The sequence below is a fragment of the Chrysemys picta genome, chromosome 2, assembly GCF_011386835.1.
Source record: "Chrysemys picta bellii isolate R12L10 chromosome 2, ASM1138683v2, whole genome shotgun sequence".
Taxonomy (NCBI): domain Eukaryota; kingdom Metazoa; phylum Chordata; order Testudines; family Emydidae; genus Chrysemys; species Chrysemys picta.
The window spans coordinates 90,448,841-90,465,123 of record NC_088792.1 but is presented as its reverse complement, the minus strand read 5'-3'; the positions used below and the strand labels follow the sequence as shown (position 1 = coordinate 90,465,123).

Genomic DNA, 16,283 nt, shown 5'->3' with positions numbered 1-16,283 from the left:
TTAAATCGATAACTCTGCTGGACGTTAAAAACCATGGCCTTAACAGAGTCACTAGTTTTATGGCTCAATAGTAATACAACAATTTATAAACACACCTTACTGCCTACTACCTTCCTTTGTCCTAGGACTGCAAAAATGTTAATTGCCCACTTTATTTTAAGTGCTCTCCTACAGCATATGTGAACCCTTTATGCTTAACAATCTGTCCCACCTGGCATTTAGCCGTCACACTCTGGTTATCTTCCCAAGACCTGAAGAAGAGCTCTGTGAAGCTCAAAAGATAGCCCCTTCCACCAACAGAAGTCGGCCCAATAAAAGATATTCTCTTTTGTGATCAGACAGAACTATGGGAAAATTAGCACCTCCCAGCACCTCTCACCCGCCGGCAGACCCCACGGATCAGCCCCTACCCCCTCCTCCCCCTGCCTCCTGGCCACGGCAATCAGCTGGCTTGCGGCATTTTGGAGTCAGGAGGGAGGGGGAGGAGCGAGGACTCGGCGCACAGGCTCCCCCTCCCTCCCCTGCCTCCCGAACGCTGCACGCCAGCTGATTGCCCTGGGCAGGAGGGAGGGGGGAGAAGCGAGGACTCGGCATGCCTCCCGAATGCGGCAATCAGCTGGCTTGCGGCGTTTAGAAGGGAGGGGAGGGAGGAGGAGCCAGGATGCAGCATGCGAAGTAAAGGAGGAGGAGGTGGGGGTGGGGGAAAGAAGTGGGTCAAGGGTGGGGGTTTGGGGGAAGGGGTGGAGTGGGCGGGCTGAGGTTGAGGCCCCCACCCCTGGTGTTTGCAGAGTAGGGGAAGCTGCCCTGGAATCTAACCTCCCCCACCCCCATTTACATTAATTTTTATTGGGAAATTGGATTCGCTTAACATCGTTTCACTTAAAGTCGCAGTTTTCAGGAACATAACTACAACGTTAAGTGAGGAGTTACTGTAGTCTGACTGATTTCAGTTGACACAGCTTAAACACGTGTTTAAGGGTTTTGCTGGATTGGTGCTTAAGTTCTTTTCTGAATTGGGGCCTTAAATTGTAAATTCCTCTGAGAAGGGATCACATCTTGAGCGGAGTACATGATCAGTGCTCAAGAATCATCATTATCGTCACTATCAATCTGACACCATACAGACTGTTAATTCTTCAGCTGTTTCTGGTGATAACTGAAGGTCAGATCATCATCTCTGGTATCACAGACACAGCAAAATATGCCAATACAAAATAATACCCAAACAGGCAAAAATATTATCTTTCTTGTCTAGATGACTCAGAAGCTCACCACCACTGATTTCACAGAAAAGGAAACACTGGAATACTTCTGAGATGTCTTAATGTCACTGGAATTACATCAGTGAAATTTACATGAGAACTGTGCCCTCAAGGTTAATTTTTTAACTGATTGTTTTACTTGTAATTCTTACTATGTATCGATTCCCATGAACGCTATGTAGCACAGCAGATGAACTACTATCTACCTTACACTGTGCAAAGGCAGCATGCTCAGAAGCAGAGGCAGATTAGGAGTGTGTGGGGCCCTGGGCCACAGCAACCCTTCCACGTGCAGTCTGCCCCTTCCCCCCACCCCCAGAAATGGGGTCGGGGCACAAGGGCTTCCCCTTCCCCGGTGCCCCGCCCAGCACTCTGCCGGGAAGCGGGGTCTGGGGCTTCCCCTGCTCCGTGGCAGGAGCACCGAGTAGGTGGAGTGGGGCAAGCCCCTGCACCCCAACCCCACTCCCCAGCAGGAGCACTGAGCAGGCAGAATGGGTCAGGGCGTGGGGATGCCCATTTTTCCAGGGGCCCCCAATTGACCAGGGCCCAGTTGACCCAGTGGCTAATCCACCACTGCTCAGATGCTGTGTCAAATTTAACTACTATATTTAACTATTTATTACCAGAACACTTACAGCACAGGTAGTTTTAGTGAAGCATTCCTTCCATTCATCAACATTTGGAGGCTGGGAAGTTGTGTGAATAATCTGAAGTTTATGTTAGTGATCAAAAGAATGCAAGCAAAAAAACCCAAACAAACAGCTGGATAACCAAGAGAAAATTTCAGACATTTCAGCTGGGAAATTTTCATTTCTGCGTTGTGGAACTTCACTTGCTATCTAACTGTATTAACATATAAACTCCCTTAATCTGCCAGCCTCCAGTGGCTAAAGGAAGACTTTTATTTACATAGCTGTCTGCTGGTGACAGTGCACAGATAGACCTGAGAGGCTGCCTTTTCTCCTCAAATATTACTTCAGAGGCCTTATCACTAGAGACCTCAAAAACAAGATAACCAGGAGGACTCCATGATCTGATAATGGCAAAAATCCAGTCACCTCTTTGCCTTTCTAGCTGGCTGCGGCCTATTCTTCCAGACCTTTTGTTTATTGACAACTAGTGTCCAGATCCCAGTTGTTTAGAGTAGCCTATTAAGGAAATGATGAATTATGTTGCACTGGCAAATTTTTGTTTTGTTTAAAACTCTTTCAGTATATGTTGCATATTTTGATTTGGAAGACACCTTAACTTAATCAGCACGCCACTCTATTTAATATTGCACATAAAAACACTACATTAAAAGAACATTATTTAGGTCACAAAGTAATGTACTCAGAAGTTAGAAAATGCCAGAATGATGGTTGTCTGTGCAACCTTCATTCAGCTCCCTTGTGTGTATGCATTAAGGCATAGTCTTTAATTACATGATCACATACTATTTTTCCACATGACCTCTGCCTAATTCAGTGCACAGGACGGATGGTACTCACTTCACGAGCAGCTGTTCAACATTTTGTTTTCTCATCATGCTTCAATGGGTGGCCCCAGACCTTTTTTACTGCACACTATTCAAATCCTGCTGTGAAGATGGAATTATTAATTTCCTCATAGGCTTTTCTATGGTCTTCCTCATTACTGTGTCTGAGTGCTTCAAAAAACATTAATTTATCTTCCTAACACTCCTTGCAGGTGAGGGAATGGCATTATCCCCATATTACAGATGAGTAACTGAGGCACACAGTGATTAAGATCAAGCTTTCATTAATTTTCGGTCCCCCATTCAAGGTGACTAGGACCTGGTTTTTCTGAGTACTTAGCCTTATATAGCACTTTATATTCAAAGCCTGGCTCCACTGCCTTCAGTTGCAGGTGAGGGTGCTCTGCACTTCTGTAAATCAGACTCCAGGGTATCAAGCTGGGCACCCGGAAAATAAGGAACACACAGTTAGTGACCACCTGTGAAACGTTGGGTTTAAGTGACTTGCCCAGCAGCACCTAGGAGTTCTGTGGCAGAGGCAAGGATAAAATCCATTTATCCAGGGCAGCATTCCACTGCCTGAATCATGTGACTGTTCCTTTTCCTGCTGTCCCCGGCTTCGTTTGCTACACCCCTTCCAACTTCAGCAACAAACACGGCAAAGATCCTACAGACAACGGCTTTTGTCACTACTCAACCTTGATTAAGTCGCAGGGCAGGTCCATGAATTGAAGGTACTCACCATTTCTGAAAGTCAGGTTACTTGCGCTTCAGTGTTTAATTATGGGTGTTGGTGGCTAACATTAAGCATTCACATTTGAAAATTTTGGCCCACGTGCACAATACACAATACAGGGTGTTACCTATTATGCCTTAATATTTGGGAATAATGCCATTTGCTTACAATTGCTGTAGGAAGCATAATTTTAAATTACCTGATATTTATGGATTTTAAAAATCTCGAACTCTATGCATTACTCAGAAAATTATTTTGCATTTAATTCTGTATACATTTTGGAAAGGGTTGTTAAACAAAAAATAGAAAACAGTGAAGACCCTGATTACCTGTATATTCAAACAAACACGCTGGGCCAGCTAAAGGAGCACAGCTCCATTGACTTCAATGAAGCTATGACAATTTACACCCGCTAAGAATCCAGCCCATTCCTTGCGACGATGTTGTAGAGTTGTTGGGGTTGCTTAGAATGTACAGCCTAACACAACTGAAGTTTTCAGTCCAGCTGGATGGTGAAGGAGCTTAGGCTGGAAAACGTTGCTTTCCTTTGGAAATGCTCCATGGCACGTCACATTCCTGGGACAGCAAGGCAGACAAATCTCTCTTCTATTATTATGCAATGTGCAGTGCTTGCTGGGAGAAACACTGTTCTCAGGTTGGCTCACAACTAGATAGGCCCTGTTTCCAGAGAGTTATTTTTCACCAGGTGAAGTCAGCATTTTTTTTTTAAGCATCAAAAAAATTGCTGACAACAGTTACAGAATCAATGTAGTGGCTGGGTCTGGGCCCTAGCCTGACAGTGTGCGCTTGTTTTGAAAGTGCAGCAACTAATGAGTTGCTTTAGCTCAGTGGCTTTCAACCTGTGGTCCATAGACCCCCTAGGGGTCTGCAGACTATGTCCATTCGAGTTTTTTTAGGGGCCCACAAATGAAAAGAAGTTGAAAACCGCTGCTTAGCCGATCCAGTAATTCAGATAACCACCGTAACATAATACAACAAAGGAAATTATCGGAGGATGTTGTGTTGCCTAGTGAAGGCTTGAGAAGGGAGGAAAATGTCACAAGTGACACTCATGCTCTGCCCTAATCTACCCATCTTTTTCCTACTCTTGGAACCTATTCCTCTTGGCAAACGCTACAGGCTGGTGGGGGTCCATGGTCCATCCCTTCCTCACACCATTTTGGGTAGTATGTGCCCCCATGGGCAGTGAAAGGGAATGGCTGCTGACTGGCAGAACTGTGACAGTACAATTTCCTGCAAGGCCCTTGAAAATCCCTATTGAATTGCATTTAGGTATCTTTGGAGTCCCTTGTATTAAATGCAAAGTTTATATATTATTGTGGGATTGTATCTAACTTCTGTGAGGTGAGGGGGAAGACATGACTAGTGTAAACCTTGGGAAGAGCTAGGGAACGTCAAAGGACTATTTTAAACAATGTGCCAGACAAGAAGGACCTTTTGGGACAAAATTAAGTGCATTTCCTAGGAAACACCTGGGGCGGAGGCGAATGCAAATTCCCACTTCCAGACCCAATCTTTTGAAGCTACACTCTGAGGAAAGAATGTTTATCTGCTAGTCTCCTGTTACATAAGAGCAAGATAAAAGGCCCAGGCTGTATAAAGGAAAAAATGATTTTTGGTTGTTATTGTTCTGAGCAAAACCTATTATGAGCTTGTCATCACAGGAAAAAGCCTTTGGTGAGGTTTGAAGGACTGATCACCACCAGAGCCCTTGTAGGAGGTAATCTCCGGTAAGTTTATTAACGTGCATGTAGGTTCTTGTTTTTAATATGCTTTCACCTTAAGAATAAATGTGTTTGCTTAGAAAGAGCTGTGTGGTAACTTAACTGTGGACAGTTTTACTGTTTATAGACTCTGGAAAGAAAAATGCAGACACTGCTGCTTGCTAGGAATAACACAGTGTAGGCAGAGAACTGTGCAGCCTCTCTCACATTCAGGAGGGAGAGAGGTGCAGGTCCCAAGAGAGGTGATGACTAAGAAGCCAGGAGCTTAAAGGGAGTTCCCTAGCATGACCACAGAGAGGGAATACGGGCGCATTTTCCCTGAACTTTCACAGTGACTATACCCTAGCTTCCATGCAGAGGGGGTAGGGTGGGGAGGTAAAAGCTCCTTCCCCTACTCCTACAGAGGCACAAACTAGCTTTTATTGCTCCTAACAACTCAGGATCAGTACCAGAGGAGACTAGGTTAGAGTGCAACAGTTAGTTGCTATAAACTACCCTACCACATACAATGTACACACATGCCGTTTGTTGGGTTTATAGTGAATTTCAGTATGGAAACAGCTCGTTTTAACTATAGCTGAATTATACAGGAAAAGGAGGTGTCGGCTTGTGGAATTATTACCTGCCATGCCACACTAGAGGTTTGGGAGGAAGCAATGGAAGAACATTAGAGCAATACTGTTTTGCTGACTACACTCAAGTCATCATCCAGGGATACAGACAGAACAATTCAAATTTTGTTCTTTGCCAGTCAAAGTGAACCATAACTGAACTGCAGTAGAACAGCAGGGTTTTTAGGCAATATAAAGTTGGTTAGCATTAAGAAAATTGCTGTCCAGCATTACAGCAGGTCACACCAAATCAGCAACTCACCGCACAGATTTTGGCACTTGGAAAATATGTCTTCCCCTTTATAGTCTTTAGTGGACACTCTGGTGATATGAAATTGGAGCAGTGCCATGTGAACCACTGTGCTGATATATATCACTGCTCTACAGCCAAAATGCTTCTGAAATAAATGTAGTCAAACTTTACTAATTCTGGGTCACTGAGAACGAAAATGATGCTTAAAATTGTTGATTGGCTCTAGTTTTCAAGATATGCTATTGGGTCAGTATATACGACCCTTGACTTGGGAGTGGCGGAGGATAAGTGAGTTATAAAGGAAAGGGATCTCAATTTAAACCAGAAATGACTAAAATACATTTTTGACTGGATCTATGAATAAATCTATGACTGGGTTTGGACAGTACTTGCTTTTTAGCCAAAACAATGAATGATGCAATCTCAAGCTGGTATTGCTTCATACATGATATGAATTGCATCATGTTATTCCTAGAAGTCATGGATGATGCAATCATAACGAAGCTTATATCACTCTGCTGAACAAATTGTCCTATATCAGTTCTAGAAATCATACAGTGTCATGCTCTCTTATTTGTCAGTGTTTGATTTTGCAAAGGAACACACTTCTGTTTAGCCAAAGTGAGCAGAGATGCCTCGTACTTGTGTGAGCAGTGCAGATAACTTCTGCTATGTTTGTGGTGAAGTGACTTTTGCATCACAAAAGTGCAGTATAACCACTATGGTTAAGAAAGCCTATCACCTTTATTTTGGCTGCAAAATTGGAGATCAGGACAAGAGGTGGGCCCCGCACATATGCTGCAACACTTGTGCAACAAATCTTCGCCAGTGGTTGAACAGGAAAAGGAAATCTATGTCTTTTGCAGTGCCAATGATTTGGAGAGAGCCAACAGATCATACCAGCAATTGTTACTTCTGCATGGTGCCTCCAGTTGGGAAAGGTGTGTCAAAGAAGAAAAAGTGGACTGTGCATTATCAAAACATTCCATCAGCTATACGCCCAGTACCCCACGGAGAAGGACTGCCGGTTCCTGATGCACCAGAATCATTTTCACTTGAGTCAGATGAGGAAGAGGATGAAACTTCTGGTCCTGAACCATCAGTGTCACAGGACCCAGAATTTCTCCCATCCTCCTCCTCTGAGCCACACCTCATAACACAAGGTGAACTGAATGACCTTGTCAGGGATTTGGAACTACCCAAGAGTAAGGCAGAGCTGTTGGGCTCCAGACTACAGCAGTGGAATCTCCTGGCACGTGATGTTAGGGTTTCCATGTTCTGTGACCGTCAAAAGGATCTTGTCCCATTCTTCTTCATGGAAGGTGATCTTGTAGCCTGCAACAACAGCGATGGTGTGATGGCAGCCCTCAACATCGTTCACGATCCAGATGAGTGGAGACTGTTCATTGATTCATCGAAGACGAGTCTTAAAGCTGTTTTACTGCATAATGGCAATGTATTGCCATCAATTCCAGTTGGTCATGTAGTCCATATGAAGGAAACCTATGACAACATGAAACAACTTTTGAGATGCATAAACTATGACCAACATCAGTGGCAGCTTTGTGGCGATTTGAAGGTTGTTGCTCTCTTGCTTGGTCTGCAGACTGGATACACAAAGTACTGCTGTTTTCTCTGCGAATGGGATAGTCGTGCAAGAGATTCCCACTACATCAAGAAAGATTGGCCACTCCGACAGTCATTGGAGCCTGGGAGGAAAAGTGTTCAGCATCCACCACTTGTTGAATCAAGGAAGATTTTGTTACCGCCCTTACACATCAAGCTGGGTCTGATGGAGAACTTTGTCAAGGCCATTGATGAAACACAAGCAGCTTTCAAGTACCTCCGTGGAAAATTTCCAAGGTTAAGTGAAGCTAAGATAAAGGAAGGTGTCTTTGTTGGTCCTCAGATTCGTGAACTTCTTCGAGATGATGCATTTGACCATGCACTGCGTGGCAAGGAAAAGACGGCATGGAAAGCCTTCCAGTTAGTGGCAATAAATTTTCTCGGAAACAACAAGGCAGACAACTACAGGTTGTTGGTGGAAAACCTCCTCAAGGCATACAAAAGCCTTGGTTGCAACATGGCACTAAAGATACATTTTTTGCACTCTCATCTAGATTTTTTTCCACCGAACTGCGGAGCAGTGAGCGACGAGCACGGCAAGTGATTTCACCAGGACATTGCAACAATGGAGAAACGCTATCAGGGCAAATGGAGCCCATCAATGCTTGCAGACTATTGCTGGACAGTGACAAGAGATGCTCCATTTAATGAATACAAGAGACAAGCCAAGAAGCGCCGAGTAGACACTGAATAGGACTAAACTATGTACATAATAGATTTTTGCCTTTTGTTTCATAATAAATTTTATTTATATAACCCTTTTGCTGATTTTTAAAGTGTTACATAAACAGGACAGGTGAAATATTATCATGTAAAGCAACCATAAACACATGAAAAGACTTAGGTTTACAATTTATGATTAAAACTCTATCTACACAATATACATAGACATAAAATGTAAAAACTTAAATATCTTAGAAACAGTAGCCAATCAGTTGTTTTAGTTGTCATATTTGAATTCAGCACATCAAAATACATAATAAATAGCACATTTTATCTCTGAAGCAGACGACTTCTCAAAAATTGTAGACCAGTGTATTAGGTAGATGTTGGAGGACATCATTACTAGAAAAAACCCTGCACAAAGAGCTCCGATTTGCCCTCCCTCCTCTGAAATATACGTCAGTTATAAAATTATCTTTTCTCTCTCTCTTCCCCCCTACGCCCATTATAGGGATAATTTTCAATTTAGTTTATACCCAAAACTTAGATCGTGGGGGCGGGGGAGGGAAGGACGACTAAGGAAAGAAATGAAGGTAAAGTCCGTAGGAAACGAAAGAGTGGCAATCTGGACCTACATGAAGGACAGTGCCATGTTAAGCTCAGTCAGAAGACAAGGGGAGAAACCATCTGTGCATTTTATCCCAGCAAGGCTCCATGTCTGCATCAAAAACTTGTTGAAGAAAAGCAATGGTGTTGAATGCCTTGCACACCTCATCTGATATTGCCCCAATAGATGTTTTGATGCAGACCAAAGTCATTCTTAAGGAGAACACTGGACACAACCGTTGTCCATCATCATCCTTGTCATACACCCACACGTCCTACTGATTGGCCACTGCTCTGAGCTGTGTTCATGTTTGAGAATGTCAGCTGTAATGCTCTCGGCAGAAGGTGGAAATACGACACTCTTCGCTTGATATCTGATGCAGCACCATATGGGAAGTTAATACAATGGGCAATATTGTACATGTGTAGGAATTAGAATTACTCATATGACACTGGTATAGTCTGCACTCAGAAATATAGCCAAGCTATCCTCCGCTTCCATTTGTGCCCTGCTGGCTCTCTCCTTTTCAAAGAGAACAGCTACTAGAAGACACACACCTTTTAGATTTTTCAGGAAGCCGAACATGGGCAATACATGGGTTTTAGGTTCTGGTGAGTGAGGTGCTGGATAGGGCTCTTAGTGACTCCTTGTTAATATTACACCACCAAATCGAAGAGAGAGTTTGGCTCATTTCCTCACCTCTGATGAAATTCATCACCTCTGTGGATACTAGGAAATTGTCCCTGGCAGGGATGACTTAACCCTCTTAAAAATTCTTCTGATGAGCAAATATTTTATCTTTTGAATTGATCAAACTGGACCAAACATAAGGTATTTTGAAAGAGATCCCATGGGAGGGAGATGCCCCAATATCCCTATGAAGTTTTTATTCCAGTGACTCACACATACAGATACACAGCCTTCAAATTACACAAGCTGAGGACTGTACTGTTCTAGCAATATGCTCAGTTTATTTTTCAGGAACAAAATACAAACATTTCTAGAAAGTGCACTTAACAAAAGTTTGTTTGTCCCCTGATGCTGTCTCCTTCTTTGATTATGGTTAAGTAAAACATTTTTGTTTAGATGGAAAAAAAACAAATTAATAGATTCCCAGTCTCTCTCTCACACAGATACACACACCCTTTGGCACAGAGGGAAAAAATTGTGGAACCCCCTTGACCAAATATTGGCAGAACCTCATGGCTTGGGTGATGTTTAGAGGTTGTTTAACTTGTTAGGCTTTATGATAATGCTCCACTCCTTTCAAAATGTACAAAAGGACAGCGACTGAAGCAACACGTCAAAAGATCTGGCACACATTACCAGAATGTACAGTTTTGTTGCTTTGGTGGTCATGTGGCATCTATTGTTTGAGCGTACCAGAAAACAATCTGAATATAATTCACAGACATGTGTGCTTGATTTTATTTTTAAATCAACAATATCCCTCCTGTGTAGTGTCGTGAACCCAAACACAACAGCACCATACTTCTGCATGCAAACCAGAAAGTAAGACTGGGCAGAAACAACAGTGAACTTGTTTAGTTCACTTTTATTGTCCGAACTGGGGAAAAGCAGTTGATGTTTTAATATTCTTTCAGTTTTAATAAGCTAGGCCCTGATCCTGCAACTTTTAACACACGGACCACTGGCTATGCCCATATCCCTACCAAAGACATTGCAGCTTAGAACAGACACTGTAGTCCCGGGTGGGCAAACTACAGCCCGGGGGCCGCATCCAGCCCTTCAGATGTTTTAATCCAGCCCTCAAGCTCTAACCGGGAAGTTGGGTCCAGGCTTGCCCCTCTCCCACGTTCCAGCTGGGGAGTGGGTCGGGGGCTTGCCCCACTCCACGCGGCTCCCAGAATCAGCAGCACGACCACCCCCTGGCTCCTATGCATAGGGGAAGCCAAGGGGCTTCACACGCTGCCCCCACCCCAAGTGCCGGCCCTGCAGCTCCCATTAGCTGGGAACCATGGCCAATGGGAGCTGCAAGGGCAATGCCTGCAGATGGGGCAGGGCACAGAGCCGCCTGGACGTGCCTCCGTGTAGGAGCAGGAATGGGGACATGCCGCTGCTTCCCGGAGCTGCTTGAGGAAAGCGCCGCCCGGAGCCTGCACCCCTGACCCCCTTTCACGCCCCAACCCCTTGCCCCAGCCCCGATCCTCTTCCCACCCTCCCACCCTCCAAATCCCTCAGTCCCAGCCTGGAACACCCTCCTGCACCCCCAACCCCTCATCCCCACCCCCACCCCAAAGCCCGCACCACCAGCCGCAACCCCCAATTTTGCGAGCATTCATGGCCTGCCATACAATTTCCATACCCAGATGTGGCCCTTGAGCCAAAAAATTTGCCCCCCACCACTGTAGTCCATCCGCCTTGTGGGATTGGGTCCCTAAAACACTATTTATAAAACAAACACAAGGTAAGGAAATGAACAACTATAATCTTCTTTTTGAAGTTTTGTTTCTGAGAAGTCACTTTAAGGTCCTGATCCTGCAATCACTTAGGGCTCGTCTGCTCTAGAGGAGTGTAAATTCTAGTGTACACTAGTGTGTTGCTCACTAACTGGCCCGACTAGACCCTTCAGGCAAAAGTTCCTTAATGTGCACTGATGTAGTCCTGTATTAAACAGTACTATACAGGGAACTTTTAGTGCATGCCAGCTGGCTCCACACAGGCCAGTTAGTGTGCATCACACTAATCCGCACTAGAATTTGCACCCTCTTGTGTAGACAAACCCTTATACTCATGCCTAAGTGCTTGCAGGACTGAGGCCCAGGTTAGTAACCATACTTTGATCATGGAGGATACAAGAAAAAGTAGGGACTAAAAAACCAAAAAACTGTAGTATCTAATCTGAAATATTTTTTCAACTCTTTAACGGTTATTATAATAAACTTTCATACATAATTGCTTCACTATTACATTGTAGGTGTATTTTACATTCCTGATTGACTATATCTGATAAACTACAAATTCTGTTGATTAATTCCTTTGGAAGAACTGTATTAGAAAAAAAATCACCGTTGAGAAAAATGGGTTCTCAAGGTAGATTAACTATGGGCGTATGTGAAATGCAGCATGTTTGTGGTCTCAAACCAATTCCCGCTGAACAGGTCTGCCCCCACACAGCACAAAAATCCTGCAGAATTGGCACCAGTTGGGACCTTGATTCGATTCTCACCATAGAAGCCATGGCTGGACATACTAAGGAAAATAATAGTAAACTTTAATTGCTATATTTGCACATTATGGTCCTGATTCAGGACAGCACTTAGATATATGGTACATGCTTAACTTTAAGCATGTGCTTAATCTCCATTGTCTTCAACGTATGCTGTGCTGAATAGGGATGTTACCCTGACTACATGAACACATTTCTCCAATAATCAGGTCAATTATTTAGATCTGTAATTAATATTAATAGCCTCGGCCTTCTGTGCAGTATACCTGAAAATGTGTCTGTTCACAGCTAGTGAAACAGTTTGCTAAGCCCTTAGCCACTATACACTTGGCTAGGCAAGTGCCTCTCATTACCCTACCTTAAAAGGAAGTCTCAACTCTGATGATATTTGAGGGTTTTGTTTTTTTTAATTATTTTCTACTCTTGCCTTGGCTTTCCAACCATGCTGATCGACAGCCTCCCTAACTGTGGTTTTCCTAGGATTTTAAGGGGATGGTTTTTGCTTTAATTCCATCTTTAACTCTCATCACCCCACACTCTTCATAATGTTTTCATTTAAATGTCTTGGATGTTAGCAGTTTCAAGTTCATTTAATATGGCTTACAGACACCACCGGGGAATATTATCTGGCTTTCTTCCATGTAACACCAAACAAAAGTCACTGAAGAACTTCCGTCACTGTGACTCACACTTTACATAGAGAGAAAGAGAGCAATTGAAAATGCTGTAGTTCTTCAAAGCTTTTATAAGTCGACCAATCTGGGCTGAGTATCTACACTCAGAGCAAGTGCAGCACAGAGTTATTTAATCTGAGAGGCCCCTTCTCAGGCACCAAACAGAACTATTTTCAGTGCACAATTACAGTACCTGCGTTTTACATTTTTGTGCAGTATGGGATTAAAAAGCAAAAAACAAACAAAAAAAACCCTGCAAGAATTAAGAGATAATTGGCAGTATTTATATATGAGAATTCCTGTCTGCACTGTACAATAATCCAACTTGAAATTATTTAAGTATTGATTCTAATCATCTTAAAGTGCATCTTCAATGTTGTCTAGTTTGTCACCCTGAATGCTGTTCTCTTTCTCTCTTCTCTACTTACAATTTGGAAGCTGAATGTCTGCTTTTTTCCTCCCCTCATCAACAGCATTGTTTAGTTTCTGGACTGATAGTTAATATTTCGTTTATGTCCACAGGCCTTATCATGCCAGCTGCTGATTTCCCTCAACTTCTTTTGATTTCATTGGAATTTGAGAGCATTCAGCAAGTAGCTCATGGGAGGGGCTCAGCACCCCACAGGATGAGGGCCCATAGTCCTGATAAAGTAAGTTTTGCATTCTTAAATCAAGAAACAGGTGAGTGAGAAAAGTACTTACACCCAAGCTTTTTGTACTGTCAACATCCAATTTTCTATTCCACCCAGGGCCGGCTCCAGCTTCTTTGCCGCCCCAAGTGGTGAAAGAGGGGGAAAAAAAAGATAAAGCCAATCGGCGGTAATTCGGCGGCAGCTCAATCGTGCCGCTTCATTCTTTGGCAGCAATTTGACAGCGGGTCTTTCGCTCCCTCTCTTCCTCTTCGGCGGCACCTCAAAGAGGAAGAGAGGGACTGAGGGACCTGCCGCCAAAGACCCGGACATGCCACCTTTTTCCATTGGCCGCCCCAAGCACCTGCTTCCTTCGATGGTGCCTGGAGCCAGCCCTGATTCCACTCCCATCTAATCACAAGATTCTTTCACAAAGCCACAGTTGCTGACATTACAGCGGGTATGCAGAACATACCGGCAACATGAGAGGACATAGGATGAATCTCTTGCTTCTAATATATAGAGTGGACTGGGAGAAACAAGGAATCTTCTTACCCATAGCTGCAGGCTGGTCCATTTACAGTTGCAGCAGGTCATAACTTTAAAGCAATGCAAGGTCCAAGAAAAATTCTCATATGCATTTCAATGAATTTTTGGTAAAACTAGATGTGGACTTCTAGTCTGAGCAGACAACTAGAAGCAAAGATCACCTCCATTCTAATCCACTCTCTGACACCAAGTTCACTCAGTAGCCTCAGGAAACACTGCTTTTGTTTCACCGTTTGGAAACAATGTGCCCAGTTCTCAACCCGCCAAGATCAAAATGCATGACAAAGACCCAGGATGAGGGACACAAAATTACCCATGCAGGAAACTTAAAACGAGAAGGTCTTGGTTCCCGTAAGTGTAAAAACGCTTTCTATAACCTCAACTTCATGATTCTTATGCTAGTGTAAATAAGTTCCAACAATAAAAGTGAGGGGACACCAAATTTGTGTGGAATATAGGTAACCACAGGCACATCTACACTGGGGGAAAAAAACAAATACGCAGCAGTGGGGCTAAAAATAGCAGAGTAGACGTTCCTGCTCAGGGAGGAGCCTGAGCTCTGAGACCCCTCCCCTCCACCCCCATTTTCAGAGCCTGACCAGAGCCACTTTTAGCTCCGCAAGTTGACCCAGGCTCAAACTCAGTGCAGTATAGACATACCTCAAGGGACTACGATGAGGGACATGAGTGATATAATAATGAGAATGCCCACTGTTGTGAGTATAAATTACTGAAAGTGTGCAAATTGACCTGTTAAGCATAACTCAGTAGGAGAAATATTATCCCAGGGAAATAGCCGCAGATAAGGACTTGCACAATTAGATGTTTTTTAGAGGGACCTAGACAAATTAGAGGATTGGGTCAAAAGAAATCTGATGAGGTTCAAGAAGGACAAGTGCAGAGTACTGCATTTAGGATGGAAGAATCCCATGCACTGCTACAGACTAGGGACTGAGTGGCTAGGCAGCAGTTCTGCAGAAAAGGACCTAGGGGTCACAGTGGACGAGAAGCTGAATATGAGTCAACAGTGTGCCCTTGTTGCCAAGAAGGCTAACAGCATTTTGAGCTGTATAAGGAGGGGCATTGCCAGCAGATCGAGGGACGTGATCATTCCTCTCTATTCGGCACTGGTGAGGCCTCATCTGGAGTACTGTGTCCAGTTTTGGGTCCCACACTACAAGAAGGATGTGAAAAAATTGGAGAGTCCAGCGGAGGGCAACAAAAATTATTAGGGGGCTGGAGCACATGATTTATGAGGAGAGACTGATGGAACTGGGATTATTTAGTCTGCAGAAGTGAAGAATGAGGGCGGATTTGATAGCTGCTTTCAACTACCTGAAATGGGGTTCCAAAGAGGATGGATCTAGACTGTTCTCAGTGGTACCAAATGACAGAACAAGGAGTAATGGTCTCAAGTTGCAGTGGGGGAAGTTTAGGTTGGATATTAGGAAAAACTTTTTCACTAGGAGGGTGGTGCAGCACTGGAATGGGTTACCTAGGGAGATAGTGGAATCTCCTTCCTTAGAGGTTTTTAAGATCAGGCTTGACAAAGCCCTGGGATGATTTAGTTGGGGATTGGTCCTCCTTTGAGCAGGGGGTTGGACTAGATGACCTCCTGAGGTCCCTTCCAACCCCGATACTCTATGATTCTATGATGTTTTCATGATTAAAGTTCCAATATCTACTTATGTTTTTTGGTGCAGTTGGACTGAAGACTATTTTCTACTTAGGAATCAAATCAAGTAGTAAATTTAAAGAACTGTGGGATAGAATAAATAGACTTTTGGCTTACAGAAGTTTTTTTTTTTTTTTTAAAAAGGATGTTTAGGGAACTGGCATTGTCCCTTTACTCATTAGAGACAAACATATTTCCACAACCAATTGAAACCAGTTCATAGTTGTATTGTAAATGATAAATTCTTCTGCTCAAAAAGTGAGTGTTTAACAAGATCCCAATCCTAAAAACATGCTCATGCACTAGTAACTTTACACACGTATGTTCACATGCATGACATTATTTATATGTGTAAATATCTGCAGGATCACACCTGAATGAATCTGTCCTTCTCTTTTCTATTTAAAAGTATATTGGAGGAAAAAAATCTCAACAGTTGTTTTATAAAGAAAAAAGTTTTCTTTGGCATTAGACACAGATTTCCTGTCCTATTCCATGATCTCATTAGTAAATGTTGTGGACACACCCCACCCCCAACTTCCAGTAACCCTGGCTCCACAGCTTGGATTCTCTGCTTATTTTGGGA

The 16,283-nt window shown here is 43.4% G+C and overlaps 1 protein-coding gene across 5 annotated transcripts in view; it reads right to left on the bottom strand.

The window, feature by feature from the left end:
• The window catches only part of ITGA9 (integrin subunit alpha 9), a 291,253-nt gene that overhangs the window by 70,800 nt on the left and 204,170 nt on the right, over positions 1–16,283 (bottom strand). The window lies entirely within an intron of this gene.